Here is a 7,179-nt window from a genome sequence, read left to right on the forward strand (position 1 = left end):
CCAGCAAAAAAGAGGATCTTTCCCTAGGAACAGTTGGGTTGTGATGGGAGACTTCAATACTCCTCTGCAAGGCACTGATAAATCTAGGGGAACTCAACCTCAACTGGATAGTAGATCTGACTTGATGGACTTTATCAATATCAATTCTCTTATTGATATGGATCTTAATGGTGCTTCCTACACCTGGTCTAACCGAAGAGATGGTGAAGACCTCATTCAGGCAAGACCTGATAGATCCCTTGTTACTAATGATTGGATTCTTTCTCATAGATGCTCCCTGTATGTTATCAATAGAATTGGTTCAGATCATTATCCCATTTCTTTTGTTGCTAAGAAATTTAAGAATAATCAGAGTTTCCCTTTCTGTTTTGAGAAGATGTGGATTTCTCACCCTTATCTTGAAAAATCTATTGCCAACTGGTGGAATATTGATGTGAATGGAACTGCCATTTATAAAGTTGCCAAAAAACTTAAAAATATCAAAGTCAACATTAAGATATGGAACAAGAGGGTCTTTGGTGATATTTTTTATTCAAAGAAAAAGTTGAAGGAGGAACTTGAACAGATCCAAAACTCAATACAGAAAGAGGGCTATAAAAAGTATCCCAAAGCTATGGAAGATGATGTTTTAGTCAAACTTCACAACATCATTTCTAGGGAGGAAATCTATAAGAGGCAGAGATCTAGGGCAATTTGGTTGGAAGCTGGGGACAGAAACACTAAATTTTTCCACATGACTTCTTTGAAACATAAAGCTGCAAACAGAATCTCCAGATTAATTGCTGAGGACAAAATTCTTCTTAACAAGGATGAAATCAGGGATGAAGTTGTTGGGTTCTTTTCGCAGCTCCTCACCAGGTACAAGGATATTGATTATACCCAACAACAAGATTTGGTTAATATCATTCCCAAGATCATTAATCCTAATCAGAATAAGGTCCTTTCTACTATCCCTTCTGCTGGAGAAATTAAAATAGCTGTCTTTTCTTTTCAAGGGGATAAAGCCCCGGGTCCTGATGGATTCCCTATGTTTTTCTTCCAGGAATTCTGGCATATTGTGGGAGAAGATACGGTCAATGCGGTAAAAGAATTTTTTGGCTCTAAAAGAATCCTTAAGGAATTCAATTCCACTTTTATTGCATTAATTCCTAAAGTTGTTGGGGCGGATTCAATGAGAAAATTTAGGCCAATAGGTCTATGTAACTCTTTCTATAAGATCATATCCAAAGTTTTGACTACTAGAATTTTGGCTGTCCTCCCCTTCATCATAGCTGAGGAGCAAAAAGGTTTTGTTCCTGGTAGGTAGATTTTGGACTCTGTCATTCTTGTGCATGAAAATATTCATTCCCTCAATGTTGCTAATAAAGAAGGATTTTTGATAAAGTTGGATTTGGCGAAAGCTTATGATAGAGTGGATTGGCAAGTTCTTTTCAGAATTATGGAGGCTTTTGGATGTGATGAGAAGATAACCAAAATTATCAGAGAGCTGATCTCCACTCCTATGTTTTCTATTCTCATTAATGGATCTCCTACTAAATTCTTTAAATTGTCAAGGGGGCTTAGACAAGGAGATCCCATATCTCCTATTCTTTTCACCATCTTGGCAGAGAGCATGAGCAGATTGATCCATAATTTGAAAGTGAATAAAATTATCAAAGGCCTTCAACCTTCCTCTGCTAATGTTTTTTGTTCTCACCAACAGTTTGTTGATGATACTATCCATATGGGATATTCGTCTATTGGGGAGGCTGATGCTTTCAAATCTGCTCTTAATTCTTATGCTTTGGCTACTGGCCAGCAAGTCAATTGGGACAAATCAGCTATATACTTCATGAACACTCTGGTCATAAGACAACAGAGAATTGCTAAAATTATTGGTCGCAAGGTGGACATGCTCCCTTCCACCTACCTGGGTCTTCCCTTGGGTTTAGTTCCCCCAAACTCCTTCTGGAATATGCTTATTGATAAACTCAACAAAAAACTTGTTGGATGGAAAGGATCCATTTTATCTCAGGCTGGGAAGCTACAACTCCTTCAAGCTACTCTCCAGAACCTCCCTATTTATGCTCTCAGCTTATTTGGGATCCCAGCTAAATTTGTTAAAGCATTGGAAAGAATCCAGAAGAGATTTCTATCATCAAGAGTTGAAGAAAAAAAGAGGATATCCTTGGTTGCTTGGGACAAAGTGTGTAAACCAAAGAGCAAAGGAGGGCTTGGGATTAAAACTCTAAAAACCTTTAATAAAGTTCTCCTAGCAAAACAATTATGGAGAGCTTATGACATCAAGAAAGATTGGAACCGAATCTAGTTTGACAAATATATTCAGAAGTAGCCTATCCAAGATGTCCTTAAATCTGAAGACATCCCTGTCGGATCCTTCATTTGGAATAGTATTATCAAATCCATAAAAGTGGCCAAAGCTAGAGCTGGATGGGTCCTGGGAAAAGGTGACAAAATAAGGTTTTGGGAGGATCCTTGGATGAAGAATGAATCTCTCTTTGATCAAGGCAACAGTCAATTTATTGAGGAATGTAAAAGGAGGTTTGGACCAATGGTGTGTGACTACTGAAAGGAGAACAATTGGGTGAGGCTTGATGTTATACATGTTGGATTTTCCCTGATCTAGAAGGAGTTGTTGTCTTTTTCTATTAACAAAGACTATGAAGATGTTTTTCTCTGGAAAAGTAATCCTAGAGGTGAATTTACGGTTGCTTCTGCCTTCAAAAACACTTTCTCTCAGACCAGTAACCCCATTTGGGGTAAAGTTTGGAACAAAATTCTGATCCCTAAAGTCAATATGTTTCTTTGTCTTGCTACTCATAATAGGATCTTGACTACTGACAATTTGGTCCAAAGAGGTTTCAAATTCCCTAACAGGTGTGAGCTTTGCCAGAAAGAGGAAGAATCAGTTGATCATCTATTTTTCCATTGCTCATTTACCTGGGAAATTTGGAGTAAGTTGTGGGAGAAATGGAAAGTTAATTGGGTCATGAACAAGAGTCTCAAGGAAATTATTTGGCAATGGATTTTCCCCACCAATTGTCATCTTATCAAGAACCTTTGGTCCATGATCCTCCCCATGACTTGCTGGGGAATTTGGAAAGAGAGAAACAATAGAATATTTAGGGAAGCTAAGTGCACCCCTCAGGTTGTCTTTGAAAAAATTTGCAGGGATATAAAAGAGAACATAAATATTCCTCATAGGAATAATAAGTAATGGTTTGTTACTGATATGAATAAAACTGAAAAAGGCATCCTCACTGAATGGAACTTAATACACAAAGTTTGCAGATCTGACAATAAGAATAGGAGAGATAATATTGTATGGTGCTTTCCTGATCATGATTGGATAAAGGTGAATTTCGATGGGGCGACTAAAGGCAACCCTGGTAAGTCTGGTGGTGGAGGAGTCATCAGAAATGCTCAAGGTGTCTGTATTGTGGCTATTGCTTCTCCTTTTGGGGTCCAAAATAATCATGTGGCTGAAGCTCTGGCCATGCTAAAAAGCCTCTAGCTTGCTCAGGAGTTCAAATTTTAAAAAATTTGGCTAGAAGGGGACTCCCTAAATATCATTCAGGCCATTAAAGGTACTAGTTTTGTTTCTTGGAATATTACTAACTTAGTAGAAAGTGCTAAAAATTATTAAATAACTATGTTAGTATTATCATAACTCATACTCTAAGAGAAGGCAATAAGGTTGTGGACCTCTTAGCCAATGAAGGGGTCAATTTAGAGGTTGATGTTAAATATATTGGAGAGACCCATTGTAAAAGGGATGTTAGAGAGCAATTATTTTTTGATCGCATCAATGGAGCAAGTTAATTTCATGATTATCTTTTGGGGTCCGGATTCCAAAGACAGAGTTTGGGGGTAGATTAACTATCAGTTAATGATTGTCATTTGGTATCATTTCTATGAACAAATGTGTGAGGAGGATTATAATAATAAATGTAGGTTTTGTGTGACCATTAACATAAGTTTTAAAACCAAGAAAGAGACTCCGTGCTATTATTCCATAATTTTACACAAGAATTTGGGGTTATTTCTACAGACTGTGAAATACATCTTTGGGTATTTCTACTTGTTGTTCAAAATTGGTGGTAATTTAAACAGGAACAAGCCCCCTGGCTGCGAAAACTGGAAGAGTGAACGAAAAGTTTGGAGAAGGCTTCATCGATATGGCTTTACTGACTATATAAAAAAGCTACATGGAAATAGAAATTCGGTGTCACATGGGTTTGCCAGAGGTTGGAACAACAACAAAGTCACCTTGTTTAGGGAGATATGGCAAATTGATGAGGACTTGGTTGCGAAGGTCACGGGCCTTCAGAAGGAGGGTACTAAATTCTATAAAGACCAGAAGTATGTGGCCAAAGTGTTCAAAAACTTTCTGAAATCAGAGGATGAGAAGGTCAAGATTGTCAAGAAAGACAACATCTCCTACTACATTCCCCAGCAGGTAAAGTCCTTCTCGCAAAAAGTTTTAAGGATTTTAATGGAGTTTCTCACTGTGGACAGTAGATTCACTAAAATATAAAATTATCATTTTGCAATCCTTAATCACTTCTGTCATGGGGCTAAAATCTCCCTACCTTATTACTTAGCGTCCTCTTTGAATGAGAGTCTAGCTGATCACGCTAAAAAGCCTAATTCTTACCCTATAGCCCATCAGGGGCTCATATTGCTCATTTATGAATACCTGAAGGAGAAAGTAAGGGCTAGCAAAGATGATCCCCTGGTCACTAATGCATATATTTCTGAGAGCTGTAAAGAATTTGATTTAGATGAGGATCAGCCTAATACCCCTACCCATAAAAAATGGAGAGCTGAAACAGATAATGTGGAAACAGAGGTGCATTGTGATTTGGAGGAGGAAAAGGGAAAGGATAGTGAGACAAAAATGGAGAGTGAGAAGGATGAGAAGGTTGTTGAAGAGGAAGAAGGGGGTAACTCTGAAAACCCTTACTCTAACCCTATGGGCTTGGAGAGCAGGAATGATGCCCTGAATTCTAAGGAGGAAGACAACCCTAATTTTGTGGGCACCGAGAAGGGTAGGGATTTAGCGAATACTATTTTGAATACTGCCCGTAACTGTACTCTGGAATCCTTCAACTTCCAGAAATGGGTTATTGACAACATTACTAGCATTTAGAGCAAACAGAGGGATTTGGAAAATAAGATAAACAATTTGATTAAGGAAACAAATTCGGGGAAAAAGAACGAGGAGATGGAAACCAGTGAAGCCAAGGAGGAAATCGAGATGGAGGACTGGCTGGAAAAAGATCTGATTAAAGGGGATTTGAAACATCTAGAGGATGTTATAGAAATTGTGAAAGAACGGGCTAAGGAGGATAAAGACAATATCAATACCTGGGTTGCTCGTATTGAGAAAGCTCTGAAAAGTTTCATGAACCACAGTCTTGAGGTCCTAAAAGTTTCGTCACAAAACATGAATGCCCTGGTGGATCACTTAGAGAGGAAAAATCAGGATAAGAACTTGGTAATCATTGAAGATGCACCGACCTCCAGCTCCACTCATCAAATTTCCAGGCGAAGGACGAGGCAGAACACCACTGAGATGGAGACCAAAACGAAAGACATCCAGCTGAAACAGGAGAGAAATGATCTGAGGGAAGCGGCCAAAGTGATGATGCTACTGGTCCAAAATGTTGAGGAGTCTATAAAAGTGTTCAATTGATATGTAATGTTGGGTTTTGGATGCCAATTTCTTGTTGGCTCCTTGTTGTCTTTTTGTCCTAGTTGCTGGTTTTTGTGTTGGTCTTTTGCAGCTGTTTTGTTTTGTTTCTTTTATGCTCATCTTTCGTATTGAAAGCGGGTTTCAGGTCCCTTAAAACCTGTTTTTTCTTAATCAAAAACATTAGTAGACACATGGTGGGATATCCAGCCTATTTTTTTTCTCAGTTACAGAATGAAAAAATCTAATCTAGCAATTACAACCTAACTACTGAGAAAATGTGAATTGATATCAGATCAATTATGAATTGATATACCATCAAATGTGAATTACTATTATAGAAATTGCAATGTGTTGACTGATCAATTGCGAATTGATAAAAGATCAATTGCACATCAGTAAATAAAATAAAATTAAAAATTGAATTTTTAAGAAACAACAGAAAAAGACAGAAGATAGAGAAGTTATTTGGCAATTATGTTATCCCACACCACCCGAGCCATGGCATCAATGTCGTCGTATAATTTGTACTTGGCTAAGAAGCGATGGATATTTCTATGATACTAGGCAATCTCCTCTTTTTCCTCAATCTCTTGAAGCTCCCTTTCTGCCTTTAGGAGTCTTTGATATGTTCTTTGTTCTCTCCTATGTTGTTTTGCCCTTCTGGCACCTGAAATTCTAAATGTTACCTTTCTTATCATTGGATTAGATACATTTTATACGCAGAAAATGAAATCTCCAAAATTTAATGATTTTTTTGGGTTAGGTGCACAAGATTACACGATAAAGAAATGACAAAAGACTTTTTGATTTTACAACCCCTTAAGGCAATTGGGAGATGTTTTAGCAATTGCAGTGCATCCTCTGAGCAATTATGAAATGATGTGATAGCAATTGTGAAGTATTATAAGCAATTGCAAATTTTTGCATATGCAAGTGCGAAATCAGGATTCCTGTGCACTTATGGATCTGCAAAATCATTCAAAATAGAAGGTGAAGGTTAGCATGCTTCACGTCAGGTTCACCAAATGTATCTAGGGGTAAAATAAGTGTAAATTGCCTAATTAGATATCAAAGAGCGAATCACAACTCTAATCTAATTAATATTGTTGATTTTAGTGATCAGATTTAGATATAACTCAGAAATAACACAAAGCAATCACACAAAAGAGACAAGACAACAAGAATACCCTGGGAAAACCTCCCTCTTGGAGGAAAAACCCAACATCAAGTCGAGATCAAAACCTTTTTCATTAATTAGCAGATTACACTTATCTGATCAATGACAGATGAATAGTCATCTAGCTTGTCCCAATGCCGATGTGCAGATCGAAATCAATCAACAACTGAATCTAATTCAGTGCTATGTTTGTATGAGTATATCTCTTAGATCATAACTCCATTTCACACAAGATGGTGAGACCGGTTTGTGGTAGATATTCACAATATATATTGCCCAGCTAAGTTTGCACAGGTTTGTCAAC

The sequence above is a fragment of the Cryptomeria japonica genome, chromosome 4 (assembly GCF_030272615.1).
Source record: "Cryptomeria japonica chromosome 4, Sugi_1.0, whole genome shotgun sequence".
In the NCBI taxonomy this organism is placed as follows: Eukaryota; Viridiplantae; Streptophyta; class Pinopsida; order Cupressales; family Cupressaceae; genus Cryptomeria; species Cryptomeria japonica.